Raw genomic sequence first — 15,800 nt, forward strand, 5'->3', positions numbered from 1 at the left:
TAAATAAAAGACTCAGTGGAGGCCTATGTTGGCAACCCTGTCGGGACCCCTGTCACTCTTGAGAGCCTTTTCTGTATCTTCACTTAATAAAATTCTATCACTTTACTCACTCTCCTTTGTCTGCAAGATTCATTCTTGGACTCCATGAGATGAGAACCTAGCTCTTCCGCTTCATCAGAACCATTGTTGAACTCCATGGTTAACTTCTATATCGAATCTTGAATTAGATATTAAGAAAAAAAAGCAATTGACTTACAAAGGAGCTATTTGTCAATAGGGTAATGATCTGTGTACAATGTACGGTTTACAATGAGACTGGATGTTATAATAGGTTATATCTGTTCTTTAGGATCATATAGACTGTAGTAAAATACTTAACATCCTGGAACTCACATATTTACTTGTGAAATAAGAATAACAGTACATATCTCAGAGAATTTTTGTGAAAGTCAGGTTAGATGAATATAAAAAAGTACAACACTTGGCATATGCAGTGGCCGGTGAGCATTGCCATTAACAGTAGTAGCAGTGCTAATAATATTGTATGAAGTATGTAGAGTAAGGGAAAATCTTACAGCGTATTCTGTGGTTCAAGGGTCTATCCCATTAGTAAGAGCTAAGATATAATACAAACAAAAATAGGCTCAATTCACATGGCATTGATTATTGAAGTCTTCAGAATGAATGAGTTCCTCAAGTGAAGAAACGCCAGAGAGAAGACTGAGAGCCACATGCTGGGAATTGCTCAGTCTGAAGAGAGGAAAACAAAAATCAGTCATAGACTTAGGAAGTCAACCTAGATAGGTCAGAGTTACAGAGACCTAGACAGAAGATTTAGACAGATGGTATTAACAGAGTCAGAAAAATGCAGCCAGAGAAAGAGGACCGAGAAATGAAAGAAAAGGACCTATGGTTTTGAAAGAACAAGGAATTTTATTTGTAAGTAACATATATCATAAGAAATATTTTTGTATACTTTTAATTAAAAAGGACTGTCTTTGCTATGAAAAGTAAGCTAAGTAGAATAAGGTGAACTTCGAAGGAAAACAGTTCACCAGTTTGTATAAAACTAATTTTCTTTAGAAGTTCATTCATTACAATAGAACTTACGATAATAAAAACAAAAAAAATCAATGTTTCATAATAGGGAATGGATAGATGAATTAGGGTGTATCTCTTATTGGACTGTGATGCAACCATTTCCAATAATGATGTAACATAAAAATGTAAGATTCAAATGCAAACATATGTGATCAGATACATGTATGTATGCATATACATAATAAAAGGAACAAAATAGAACACATTGCAGTGTTATCAATGAGATGAGAAATGTTTCCTTCTATGTATTTGTAAAAATTTCTGAGGGTTCCAAATTCATGAATTCCTGTAATAGTAAGAAAAAAAGCATTAAAAAAAAACATAATTAAACTCTGCATGTACAGCAGCACTGCTCACACTAAACTTGAGTCAATGGAAATGGCTATAAGGAAACTATGTTTCTCAAATATCTGCTGCAGGTCTGTGACTGAAATTGGACAAAATTAGGCCAAAACAGTTCTTTAAGGACAATGTGGTCCATACCTTCCAAATTCCCTGCAACAAATAGCTAACGGGGCTTCCACAGTCAGTAAAGCAAAGATGTAGGGTGATTTCCTGAAAAGCCCATCCCACATGTAAGGGGGGTGGAGTGTGACTGTAGAACAGATAAAAGTTGCTTCCTCTTCTCCAGCATACCTGTCCACACACTGCTCACTTACACAAAACCATCAGCAAAACCTTTTACATGATGAGAGTGCAGAGAAAGATACTCAGATCTGTAATATTGAAACTACCAAGCCTTTGTATTTCCCAAAGTAACAATTTATAACTCACACATATTAATTTTTACTTCAAGTATTTAGCTTTATGTGTATCCACCACATTGAAAAAAAAATAGATTACTCTGTGCCCCAATTTTATCACAATAAGAAGAACTGAATAACTTATAAGCCCAGTCTTCTCTGGTGAGTTATGAACAAGTTCGCCTTGCCAAGAAGAAAATTAAATTCCTACTGCATCTGGAAACTCTTGCTAAAATATTTTATTACTGCTGTTAAGAGGTTTAGAATAATGGAGGCAGTGTTAAAGTAAGTATACTATCCTCATTTTCTGTCTCTTTAATTGTTGAATTGTCTATTTTACCACCAGGGTTTCATGGTTTATTTAATGTCAATTCATGAAACAGAAGCTAAGGGAGAGCATGTACTATTAGGATCATGTAACCCCCCCAAATAGCCAAGAAAATATAAGCGATCATCTCAAATGAGCCATACTTATGTTTATTTTCATAGCAGAGAAACTTGCAAGATTCAACACATGTTCAAATCTAACTATCATCGGAGAAACAGTACAAGTTGGTTTAGACTTGGTCATAAAGAGAAGTAGAAATCAGTAAACGCGGAGGCTACTTAAAGAATTACTGAGCATATAAATTACATCTCTCTCTGTTTTTAACTGCAAATCAAGGTTTTACTGAATTTTAAGACAAACTGAAATGTCTCAGTTAATTTTACCAAAAATACACCATTTTCAATATCAATAGGCATCCAGATTAATTCACCGGAAAGATATGTAACATCTGCTCTGTGGAAGGCACTCACACCAGTGTGTCAATGGCAAGAACTTCTGATCCAATATTCCAGTGCTTCAGCGAGTGAGAACAACCTCCAATATTTTTAACAGGCCCCTGTGTCAAACAGAGGACATTAATGTCTTCCTCAGGTCGGGCGGTGGAAATGCTTTCTAATAAATCAAAGCAAAAGAATAACAATAGGTATTAGTGAGCATTTGTGTCCTTGGGTATTGATGTGACTCTAGATTAAATTCTTCAACAGCATGACCATTGGAAGAAAATTATGATATTTGTTTTTGCTACAAAATAAACTGCGAATTCACAGGGCCTGAGTCAAGTTGCTGATTAAATTTAGTAGCATTTCCTGTTCATCTTTTATGTACAAATTACAACCTGGGTTAGAAAGGTGAGTAACTCATCATTCTCAGCAGTAGGAGACACTTTTTTTGCCTGGTGGGCAAAAGTAGAAGAACAAACACAAAACTGATCACATTTTAAAAAGGATTAATCATTGATGACAGTATTTGAGGGGCAATATTTACAAGAAAATTCACATAACCAAGAGACTGTATATGTTTATGACACCAGAAAAAAAATCCTAATGGAGTTAATGGCATTTGAAGTGAAACCCAGAGATAAAAGTTTGAAGTAGCAGAAGGACTCCATCTTAAGATTAATCAACAGTGGGTTATTATGGATGAATTAAGAAGGCAAAAGAAGTAAACCTGAAAATTGCATTTGGAAGAATTTTTCAAAGAATTCGGGAATTAGGAGGCTCTACAGTAGAGGAAATGGACTTAAAATGGAAATGTGGGGATAAAATATTGACACATGGTAGACATAGAATTTGAATTGATTAAATATAAAGAAAATGGGAGAAGGATAATAGCTCTGGCCTTAATACACTAGACTTATTTACAGAAATGAGAAAGTCCAGAGGAATAGCACATTGTGGAAAACACTGAGGAGAGGAAATGAATGGATTTGTTTTTTTAACCTGCCCAGTCTCAGTTCCTTGTAGGGTTTTCCAAGGTAGATCATCAAGGAGACTGAAATGCAGGTCTAGAAATACAATTTCAGGATTCATTGATGCTTACAGCATGAGAATAGATGAGATTCCCAAGAAAGAAAGTCCCACAGAAAGGGTAAGTTGAAAGATAGAAGAAAGTTATTTGAGGGCTAAACCTAAGGGACAATGTCTGCTAAAAGATATTAAACTATGATAATGTAAATCAATGTGATTCCCATTTTTGCTGGCCAGTACTTGTCAATGAAATTGTTGTTTTATTGATATTCAACCCAGTGTGAGATAATTCAATGAGGTTTACAGTTTTATTGAGAATTTCACAGCCTGTGGAATGTCCCTCAGGTGATAAAAAGTATTGGAATACAATTCTATGGTACTGATGGGGTAACTTTTATTTTCTTCTAACTTGATAGCAATAAATAAATTCTAGCCCTTGTGTAGCATATTATGAAACATAAAAACTTAGAAATGCCAAGCAAATTTTTGTCCACCGGGCGTATTCTTATCCAACGGCAACAATTTTTCATTGATCTGATAAGCTATCATTCATCCTGTTTCCCTAAGATAGAACCAATTTTGTTTTATTTCCACCTAAGCAAAGGGAATTTCACTGGGTAACCATATTCCTTTCATGAACAAAAGATTTGTCAGAGTTCACTCTTCCCGTGCAACATTGAAGGTAAAACACTAATATATGAAAAGTAACGGTACTTAATAATAGCAACAACAACATAAGCTGCAATCCCTCCCAAAACACTGGCTTGGAAGAAAAGAGCCTGCAGTAGCAGGAAAATTCCTCCTCTGAATTTGCTTCTCAGCTACTATGTCTGCGGATGTCCTAGAACCAGTTCTGTCACAATACCAGGGAGACTACCTCTTTCCTGCCTCCGCTATTCGTCTCATGAAGGCATCACACCTCAAAATGGGATTTCCCGCTCATGCCCCTGATGGTTGAGCCACAATGTCCTCTCCTCCTTCTGGCTCACATGCTTCCGGTTTCTACTTCATTCTCAGACTGCTGGGTTTCGGGAGCGCCCGCAAAGTGGGAGGAAGAAATCTTCATTCAAGGTGTGACATATCCTTGTTAGCAAACCAACAAAATACTGCAGCCCATATTTTAAAACAAGTTTTTAGAGTCTCTTCTAAACTTACACATTTGGGATCACAGTTCTTTCTTTCTAATACTCAAGTATAAGATCATGGGAGCTAGGCAAGATGTTGACTGGGGGACACACTTTCAAAGAACATCTCAAAGTCCTGTGTCCTCTTTGACACAGTATCTCTATGCCCTTCTCTCTTCACTTAGAAGAAATTTTTTTCCCCCAAAATGCTCTTTAATTGTTCCTAGGAAGAAAAAGAAAATAATTCTGTAAGTCTGACTTATTAGACTTTTAACATTAAGGATAAAATCTCAGGGTGAATATAGCTTAATACTAAAAATTAAGGAAAAAAGAAAATCTGCTCATATTATCATCATCATCACTATCACCGTTGTCATTGCCATTATTCCCAATTGCAGTAAAATGAATTATTGTTCCATTTTTTCACCCCTCCCTGTAATAGGATTACATCCAAACCTTTTGTATCCTAACTCTGCAGTGGTGCTTCCCCATAGGGTAGGGGAGATAGCCATCCTTACCCTGAGAACTTTGGACTGAGCCTTGTGACTTCCTTTGGATAATCTTTTTTTTTTTTTTTTTTAAGATTTATTTATTTATTTGACAGAGAGAGACACAGGGAGAGAGGGAACACAAGCAGAGGGGAGTGGGAGAGGGAGAAGCAGGCTTCCCGCCGAGCAGGGAGCCCGATGCGGGGCTTGATCCCAGGACCCCGGGACCATGACCTGAGCCAAAGGCAGATGCTTAACGACTGAGCCACCCAGGTACCAGAGCCAGACTACCTTTAAAGATTGGCTCCTCCACTTTCCAATTTGAAGGACCTAGCAGGCGAGCTACCGGCCCCCAGGAGAGGAGAATTATGGAAATGCGAGGAGAAAGTCTTTTTCCCCATTTCCATCCCTTATTGTAGAACATCTTGGGCATTTGATAGGGCAGGGCAGCCACTCTTGCCGTATGTCATTGTCCTTTGGAACAATATTCAAATAACAGGTACAGTCAACAGAGATATAAATGGGGCTCCTGGCCTCAGAGCAAAACAGCAAAAGGTGATTTTTTTTTTTTTTTGCACATGAGAGACCACTAGCTTTGGGGTATTTCAGAATTAACAGTCTTCAGTGAAGGGCAGATACTGCTACTGAATAGGTAGAACCTCAGAGCTAGTAAAATTCATGAGTTGATATTAATGTGGTGAAGCCTTAGAAAGATGTGTTACACTATATTTATCCTTGAATAAATTTAATTCATTTCAACAAATATTTATCAAGCATTTACTATGTGTGAAGTGTTATTGATGGATAAGAATGAAAGTAGCAGACCTAAGGCAGTGTAGCTTATTAGTTTATGCTTGTTTTAAGTAAATTTCAGATGACTTAAGATTGGAAAGCATATTTCTGTCTTATCTCTTCATGCTTGGATTCAGCGTGGCTGACAGAGCCCTGGATTAGTGGCGGGTGGGATGTCTGTGTTCGGTGATATTCACTCACAGTTATCCTAACACCATCACTTATTGGTTCTATCTGCCCCACCTCAATTTTTTTACTGGTAAAAGGCAAAATTATCTTAAACGACCCCCAAATTAATATTCTCTCTAAATCTAAATTTCATAGTTGAACTTTAGAGTCTCAATCTTTTACCATTATCCTTATTTCAGATAACCCTGACTCTGTAAATGTTATCACACCAGTGAATTAAAAGAATGCTAAGCAGTGATCTTGGAGAGGAAGCGAGTGGGATTTATCAGTCATACTCATCCAAATGTCAATACAAACATCATCAAGTTGGATTATTATAATTCTACACAGCATTAATTGAGGGAAATCCTCAAATAAATAAGCAAGTATATTACTTGTATCTCTGTGTTGTGTTACATGCATCTTACCCAAGGACCAACAGGAAAGTCAGGAAGTGTGCTCAACGGAAGAGTTAAGTTTGAGGTGTCAACATAATGTGAAACAACCACTTAAGCAGGTACCAAACTTGATTTTTTTTTTTATTTTGTTAAAGATTTTCATTTCTCACACAGCACAGCAGACACTACCATTGGAAAATCTTTAAAAGAAAAAGATTTTCGCACACTATAAACATGACTTAGGCAAAGTAGGACTCATTAGCAGGGTATAGATAGCATGGACCTAATTCCACCGGAAGCTCTGTAACTATATGAAAGCTCTACATCAGAATCAGAATTAAAAGCACCTTTAATAGCAGGTGGTTAAGTTCTAAACCTGTAGCGTTTTTACCTGATCCGTCCAGGCCCTGAGTCTGAATTTTTTTTTTTTTATTTTACTACTGAAAGATTCATTTGAAAACAGAAATTGCCATCATAATTCTACTATTACTAAAACTGCCATCTGTTCTAAAGTTAATAAAAATAAATAGCTGATATTTAAAAAAATGAAACTTCATTTATTCGACATTTACTGTATTAGGGAGAATACACTGGAAAAAAAGAATTGCTGCTGTATAAAAATATTTCTTTCTTTCTGGGAAATAATATGTTTGTATTTTTATTTTTGTAAACCTTTTCTAATCTATACTTATACAACTATTTAAAATTTCAGTGTTAACCTACACAAAGAGAATAAACAATTTACAAAGCAACTTTATTTATAGTTTCTGTCAAAGAAGTAGTAGATCCTAATAAATTTTGAGCAGTAAAAAATATCTTCTCATGTTACCCAAAATCCAGTCTTCAATTCTTACCCCCTCCTTTTAATTTTTTTAGGATTGTCAATTGTCAATTTATTTCCTTTAGCTTCTCAACCCTTCTGATACAGTATTCTAGAAGGGGGTCTTAAGTACACACACACACACACACATTTAAGATCCCAGAATCATGTCATTCAAAATATTTGATGCAACTGTCCTTAAGACATACTTATATTTTCTTTATACTAGGGCAAAGTGGTTATCTTTATTTTTCTAACAGGAAAAATACAAACAAAACTGGATGAAATGTTTAAATCTTGTATGTCCCTTAAGTTAAAGGATCAGTATCTCTCCCTGAGGCATTTTTGCCTTTTTATTTCAGATTAGGGCTAAATATCAATGGCATAGATCATATTATGCTAGTCTCATAATATCATATCATAATATCATATAACTACTATTAACACCAGTTAAGGAAAAATAAGGACATTACAAACTAAAACATTTAATGCCATTTTAAAGAGATGACTAAGTATACCATGATATAAATTCAATAAGAACCACTGCAAATACTATATCTTATTTAATTACCATATAAATACGAGAAGATGCTATGCTGAAAATATTTAGGTTTGCAAAAATTGTTTCATTTCTTCCTAAGACAGTACTTTTTTAAAAAATAAAGTACTAAGACAAAATAGATTTCAAGTGAGTTTTCAATCAGGATAAATGTATTTCACAGAAGATGGTAGGAAACAAAACAACTAACTTCTAAAACCATTTACCTACATTGGTAATATAAATACAAGGGAAGGAAATTTTTGCTTGTAGTGAGTGGTTATTTGTTCATGAGTCCTCTCCCCATAACCCCCTAAGGGGGAGGGATGGAGGGTTCTTCATTCTTTGTCATTAGGAGAACCTTAAATGTGCCTTTATAGTTTCAGGAGGCTGTTGTCTGGTTTCTGGCTTTTTTGCCTAGGAAATATATAGGACAAAGGATGGGCTGAGTTACTGCTTTAGAGCAGATCACAAGAGGTGCAATGGTGAGGAGGCAGAGTCTGTTGGGGTGAAGACTATATATGATTGTTTCCCATGAACCATCCTGTAGAGGTAGCATGGGGTCATCTTTGGTCCTGTTTGATACAGCTTCTCTGGACAAAAAAGCTAGAGAAAAAAGGGGTTGAGAGATGCATAAGGATTAAAAAGCAGTAAGTGGGAGAGAGATTCGATTACTTTGTTCAAAGAAATGCAGCTGGAAAAATGTCAGGGACAGAAGGAAAAAGAGTCATTACCAGGTCATCACACTAGTACCAGTTGGTTCAGAACATTTCTTCCTCCTCTATCTATTCATCTGCCCCATGCTCGAATTTTGAAAGACATCAGAAAATATCCATGGTGAGATGGGGAAAAGGAGTAGAGGAGTACTAGGTGAGAAAGGAGAAGATAAACTGGAACTCACCTTTAAAATTTTTTTTAAAAATTATTGAAGTATAGTTGGCATATAATATTATGTTAGTTTCAGGTGTATAACATAGTGATTTGACATTTATATACCTTATGAAGTGATGAACCACCATAAATCAAGCTACCATCTGTCACCATACGAAGTTGTTAACAGTATTATTAACTATATTCCCCACGCTGTACATTGCATCTCCGTGTCTTATTTATTTTATAACTGTAAGTGTGTACCCTTAATTCACCCTTTAGTCTTTTTTCCCTATTTCGTCCATCTTTCACCTCTCCCCTCTGGCAATCACCAGATTGTTCTCTGTATCTATGAGTGTGTTTCTGTGTTGTTTTGCTTGTTAATTTGTTTTGTTTTTTAGATTCCACAGATAAGTGAAATTAAATGGTATTTGTCCTTCTCTGTATGACTTATTTCACTTAAAATATGTCCATCCATGTTGGTCACAAATGGTAAGATTTCATTCTTTTTATAGCTAGTAATACTCTGATATATATCACATCTTCTTCATCCACTCATCCATCCACAATGGATACTTCAGGGTGCTTCCGTATCTTGGCAATTGTAAATAATGTTGCAGTGAAAACAGGAGTGCATATATCTTTTAAATTAGTGTTTTTTTCGTTGGTTGAAATACCCAAAAGTAGAATTTGCTGGATTATATTATAGTTCTATTTTTAATTTTTTTTTTGAGGAACCACCACACTGTTTTGCATAGTGGCTGCACCAGTTTGCATTCCCACCAAGAGTACATAAGTGTTCCCTTTTCTCCGAATCCACACCATCACTTGTTATTTCTTGTCTTTTAGATAATAACCATTCTGACAGGTGTGAGGTGGTATCTCCCTGTGGTTTTGATTTGTATATCCCTGATGATGAGTGATACTGAGCATTTTAATGTGTCTGCTGGCAATCTGTATATCTTCTTTGAAGAAATGTCTATTCAAGTCCTCTGCCCATTTATAATTGGATCGCTTGCTTTTTTGATATTGAGTTGGGTGAGTTCTTTATATATTTTGAAAATTTTTATTTTACGTAGGACTGGACATTTTAACTTTTGAGTTGTGATTCAGAGGAACTAGAGAACTTTTATTGCCTAAGAAAGACAAGAAAATTCATGGAATCTGCATAAGTTTTCATCAGGGGCATGGAAACAAATAACTCCACACACTGTATTTTAAGGAAATGGGAACTAAAAATAAAATCACCTGTAATTGTTGCTTACAAGTGCAATCAGTTCTATTAAATTGAGAATCTAAGAGCTGATACATTTAGTAATAGCAAATGAGTCCAAATAAAAAGAAAATTGGGGGCGCCTGGGTGGCTCAGTCGTTAAGCGTCTGCCTTCGGCTCAGGTCATGATCCCAGGGTTCTGGGATCGAGCCCCGCATCGGGTTCCCTGCTCGGCGGGAAGCCTGCTTCTCCCTCTCCCACTCCCCCTGCTTGTGTTCCCTCTCGCTGTCTCTCTCTCTGTCAAATAAATAAATAAAATCTTTAAAAAAAAAAAAGAAAATTGGTAGAGATTTACTGCATCAAGTAATAACTAAAGAGGAACTTTTGGCTACAATTGCTTGACTTTTTTTCTTCTCATTTAATTTATTGTATTTTTTTCTTCATAGTTTGCCTTAAAACAGGAATCTTATATTTCATATCAGTCAGTTACACATTCCTGAAAATCAGATGTTCTGTGCCAAAATGCTAACTGGTACCTATTTCCTATTATGTGAAAAGGGAGAGATTATGATGCATTACACAATAATCTCAAATTCCAAGGTTGATTTATTATAAAGCTGATGAAGCTTAACCTTGAGAGCTCCTTGCTTGAATGAGCACCTTTCAAGATCTTGGAAGAAAGCTTAGCAATAAATGCTTATAACATTAATAAATGTAGGATAATTGTGTATTCTTTTAAAGAAGACTCCTCTCAAATATTATAAGCCATAGCTCTTACTTAGATCACTCTAGTAAAACACCTATTTCTTAAATGTAGATAAAACACAGAAAACTGTTATATGAACATGCTAGGGAATAAAATGATTAAAACTTTGTTTCCTGATTACCAAACAATTGATACAGATAGGACAAAGAGTTGCCTTTGTGTATAGCAACATCTTTCCCACTATACTATGTTTTTTCATTTACTTATTTTCTTTTTTATAGATACCTTCTTTGATACTTTCTTGATTTTAGGAAGACTCATGTGAATCTAGTTTAAAATAAGGGTTGACTTTGCAGGGCACTCCGGAAACACCTTTAGGACAAAGTACGTGGGTAGAGAATGGTTTGCAGTAAGTGTGATATTGGCTCTTATAGCCAGAAATATCTCTAATACATGTGTGTGTCTTTTATTGACACATGCTTCCCTTTTCAAAATATTTGATGGGATTGTCATGGTTTCCTAATTGTATTTGAAATGTAACTGAAGCGCTTTCATGCACCTTGTTTTCTAAACATGGTTGTATTTTGCCTTCCACATGTGAATATGAAATTTCCTCTGTAAAACATCAGCTTCAAAAGGTATTGAGAGTTACATGCACTTGGTGAAGTTTAAGTATTTAAACACTAAGGGTGTTCTACTGGGAATATGGTAATAGAGATGATAGATTTGTGTAAGCTTACCTTCACTTTCAAAACTTGCTTAATGTCACTGCTTTGCAGTTATGTATGAACCTCCATGGCACCACTAAATAATAAATAGAAGAAAATAATAACAAAAATAATCTTTATTATTTTTGAATATTTCGCTAAATCTTTTCAAACACTATTTCATATAATCTTTCTCACAATCTAATAAATGTGTATTATTAGGTCTACTTAACAGATCAGAGAACTAAGAAATTCATTAATTTGTCCAAGGGACACAACTCTTAAGTGTCAGAGCCACAAGTCAACTGCACTTCATTCAATTTATTCAAAAAGTATTTACTGAGCATCTCTTTAACACAAGATATACCAGATTGCTTTGCTTAAATTATATATCATACAACATGCACTATAGAGATTTACTTCTACAGAAATTTGCACAGGTTTTCTATTAAAAATCCTTCTTTGGTAAATATTATGCTGATGAAATCCACCATGCTCTTCTGGTGGGAGTGCAAATAGTCCCAGACCTCTTGAAGAACAGTGTGACAACATTTAGTGAAATTAAGTACGTAAATACTCAAGATACAAAAATCACATTCTAGGCTATCCATGATGGGAACGGTGGATCAATTCAAGTAAATGAAGTACATACGGATACATCTAAAAACTAGTGTTGAGTGAAACAAGTAAGAAAGGATAAAGAGGATAATGTTACAGCACAGTATTACTTATATTATAAAATGTACTTAACAAAAACATATAAGTATAGTAGCATCAAAAACACTGGGCAGACTTCAAGGATCCATGTGTATTCAAAGAACTAAATTGACCTCATTAAATGATCACCAAAAAAGGAATAGGAAATAGGAATTAGAATAAAATTAAATTAAACAAGGAAGAAATTTTCCATAGAGTTATCATGACAATGTTTCACAAATTAAGAAATATTATTAACTCTAATGATTGACTTGAAATCCTAGAGGAAAAATAACCAGATTATGATGTTCCATCCTCAAAATTTTGATTCAATCTTCTGATTCAGATTGGCTTTGCTTAAGATCAAACACTACTTACGGGTTGGAATATAATGTAAAATAAGATTCAGCATGGCATTCACAGAGTCATCAATCACCAAAGACAGTCTCCTCCAGGCACTAGCCATCACTGATCTCATTTTATCAGATTATTTATTCAAGTAAGAAACATTTCATTAAATTCTCACTTGAATAGCTAGAAGTGATAGAAAACAAAGGCGTAGCCTTGGTAAACCAGTGTGTTGAAGTATAGTTTGCTTCTTTTTATAATATAGTTAAAACAGTATTTCTCAAATGTGGTTTGCTATAAAATAGGATTCCTTGAACAGTTTCCTGTAGTATTAATATCTGATATATAATATGACTCTTTCCTTCTTTCTCTCTCTTTCTGTTGCTCCATATATAGCTGTAACTATAGCTAAGTATAGATCTATAGATATAGGTATACATTCTTCATACAAATACATATTCTTTTTTTATGAGACTTTTTTTTAAAAGATTTTATTTATTTATTTATTTGACACAGAGAGAGAGAGAGCACGAGCACAAGCAGAGGGAGCAGCAGGCCCTGCTTGTGTTCCCTCTCTCACTGTCTCTCTCTCTCTCTCAAATAAATAAATAAAATCTTTAAAAAAAAAAAACAACCTTATATTCTAGAAGTTGACAATATAGCTATATGGACCAAAAGCTGAAATCACCTCAGATTGGTGATTCAACCCATTTTTTTCTGTATGTGTTTTCTTTAATTCTTTTTTTTCCCTATATTCTTTTGACAAGAATGTCTCCCTCTAGGGCTCCTGGGTGGCTTAGTCAGTTAAGCATCTGACTTTGGCTCAGGTCATGATCCCTGCGTCCTGGGATCGAGCCCTGCATCAGGCTCCCTGCTCAGCCGGGAACCTGCTTCTCCTTCTCCTGCCAGTTCCTGCTCTCTCTCTCTCTCTCTCCCAAATAAATAAATAAAAGAATTTTTTAAAAATAATAATGTCTTCCTCCTTCTTATTGCCCGGTGCAATACCACTTTCATCATAGTCATATTCACACTACGTTATACTTTTCTGTTTATTTCTGTCTTTCCCACTGGACTGTGAAGTCCTCTGAGACTATCTCTTGCATATCTATATCATTAGAAAACACTGCAGGCATGGCATATGTAAGCTCTTGTCTGCTATATATTTTTTTAAATATTTTATTTATTCATTTATTTGAGAGAGAGAGAGTGAAAGAGAGAGAGATCATGAGAGAAAGCAGGAGAAGGGGGGGGAGGGGCAGAGGGAGAAGCAGGCTCCCTGCCAAGCAGGGAGCCCTACAAAGGCTCAGTCCCAGGACCCTAGGATCATGACCTGAGCTGAAGGCAGATGTTTCACCACTGAGCCACCCAGGCACTCCTTGTCTGCTATATTTGTTTAAAGGGATAAGGAGGGGGATGGGATGGATATCTTCAATATACATTCCTGTTGGAGGTCATCTCTCTAAAATATATCTGAACAAGCGGTTAGTGAAGCTGTGGGGTGAAAATGACCTTAACTTTATTTTCTTTCACCTGAGGATATTTGAATGAACAAAACATCGTATATTTATAGGAGTCTATTAGTAAAAGACACATTTCAGTAGCAGCACTTTGGTTCAAATTGGTTTCTTTGGATGCAAATTATCAGGACCTGACAGTCTCATTGCAGCTGAATATTAGCGCTAGTTCGGTTTATTCACTCTCACCCTTGGAACGGGAATACTTTTTGGGTCTGAAAACCTATTTCCAAAAGCCCAGGTGAATTGGTGGGGTGGAAGAGATAATCCTGCAGCTGCTTAGTTAATAGTAATGCAGCCATCATTCCCCTCAAAATCCAAGGTATGATGAAAAGCTGTAAATCTAGAGTGGAATATCCAGCCAAGGCTTCATGAAACAAAATTCCTACCACATAAATACCCAAGCCCACTTTCCTGTTGGATATTTGGCACTACGAAGAGTGCCAATTCATTTCCTATTAAGAAAGGCATCATGAATATAGCCAGAAAATAGCTTGTTTGAGTCTCCTTCAGTACTAGCAATTACCTGCATCCTTGAAAGATAGAAAGAAAGGCATGGGGTCAACAAGGGTGGACAGCTGGTCAATCCTCTGGGCTGGGAACTACATAAGAGCTCAGCAGTGCTGTTTAAATGTGGAGTGTCATTAAATTGGCATTTAATTGAACACTATAAACAATGTCACTAGTACAACCATGTTGCTAACGATTAACCCCAAAGTAATCAGATGCTGTTATGCATCTTCTGGTGGCATCTTGAAATGTCACTTACCCAAGGGCTGTCTTGGGAGAAATAAAGAAAATACCAATACTACAGATGAAAAAAAAACCTGTATAAAATGATAATTTTATTTAACCTTACTTTTTACTTGTCTCAATTACAACTAAGTCTACATAAGACCTGTCTATGAATCAGTGTGTACAGAACCTACATAATTTTGTTTTTTAAAAACTTGTTAAATCGGTGTTTAAAATAAAAACATATTTGAGACTTTGCAATCATTTGCTTTGAATCTGACTTACCATTGGTAAAAATGCATTTATGTTTTGGAATAGTTGTTAAATTTTATGATATTCTGAAATGGCAGCTGTAGACTTCCCACTATTTCTGCCTGTAATGCGTACTGCCTAATCATATATGATTTCTTCTACAAGTGCCAATCCTGAGATTACACGTCCCTCCTCAAGTATATATGTATTTGCATAAACTCTTTTCATTTATATCTGTTTGTATATGTTACCTAGGGGATTTATACATGGAATTTTTGATGGCCCAGATTTTGGCCAAAACAGAGCACTATTTAGAGAAAAAGTTTCCATCTATATGGATGTGGCTGTGTCAGCAAGAGGAAAGCATAAAGAATCAGAAGGTGAAAACAAAAGATAAGGGGAGCTAAAAGCAAGAGAAAGATGGTTTAAAGATAGGCTGAGTATCTCTGGAGAGCTGGCTCAGGAACATTTCTGAGTGAGTGAGAAACCCACTATAGACATTTAAAATAGGTAGAATGGCTCTGAAGACCTAGATCAGGAAAATTTTTGATTGAGGGGGACACAAAAATCAGCTTAATATATCAGACACCCTCCAAGTTATTTCAGAATAAACCCAGCCTTTATGTCTAGAAAACCATCTGAAATAGATGTTGTATGTCTTCTTTATTCAAGAGACCTGAGAAAGATTGCTCTGGAGTAATATCAAATTACATTCAATTTCCAGAAACATATGGTCACCTACTCTGTGCCAACCATTGTGTTTCACACCAGAGATACAACCATGAAAAAGATG

At 35.7% G+C, this 15,800-nt stretch overlaps 1 long non-coding RNA gene across 7 annotated transcripts in view; it reads right to left on the reverse strand.

Annotated features, from left to right (window-relative positions):
• Window positions 1-2,314: 2,314 nt before the first annotated feature.
• LOC115941089 (uncharacterized) overlaps window positions 2,315-15,800 on the reverse strand; it is a 187,397-nt gene continuing 173,911 nt past the window's right edge. For 5 of the 7 annotated variants that reach the window (XR_004075819.2, XR_014143241.1, XR_014143240.1 and 2 more), the window contains 2 exons: window positions 11,496-11,559; window positions 2,315-2,784 (listed from right to left, as the gene is read on the reverse strand). This is a non-coding gene — a long non-coding RNA (uncharacterized LOC115941089). Of the gene's footprint in view, window positions 2,785-2,820; window positions 4,986-11,495; window positions 11,560-15,800 lie in introns of those variants that run through there. The other 2 variants (XR_014143242.1, XR_014143239.1) reach the window with 1 other exon arrangement.

Source organism: Leptonychotes weddellii, chromosome 2 (assembly GCF_054177405.1).
Source record: "Leptonychotes weddellii isolate Sample4059 chromosome 2, ASM5417740v2, whole genome shotgun sequence".
Lineage (NCBI taxonomy): Eukaryota > Metazoa > Chordata > Mammalia > Carnivora > Phocidae > Leptonychotes > Leptonychotes weddellii.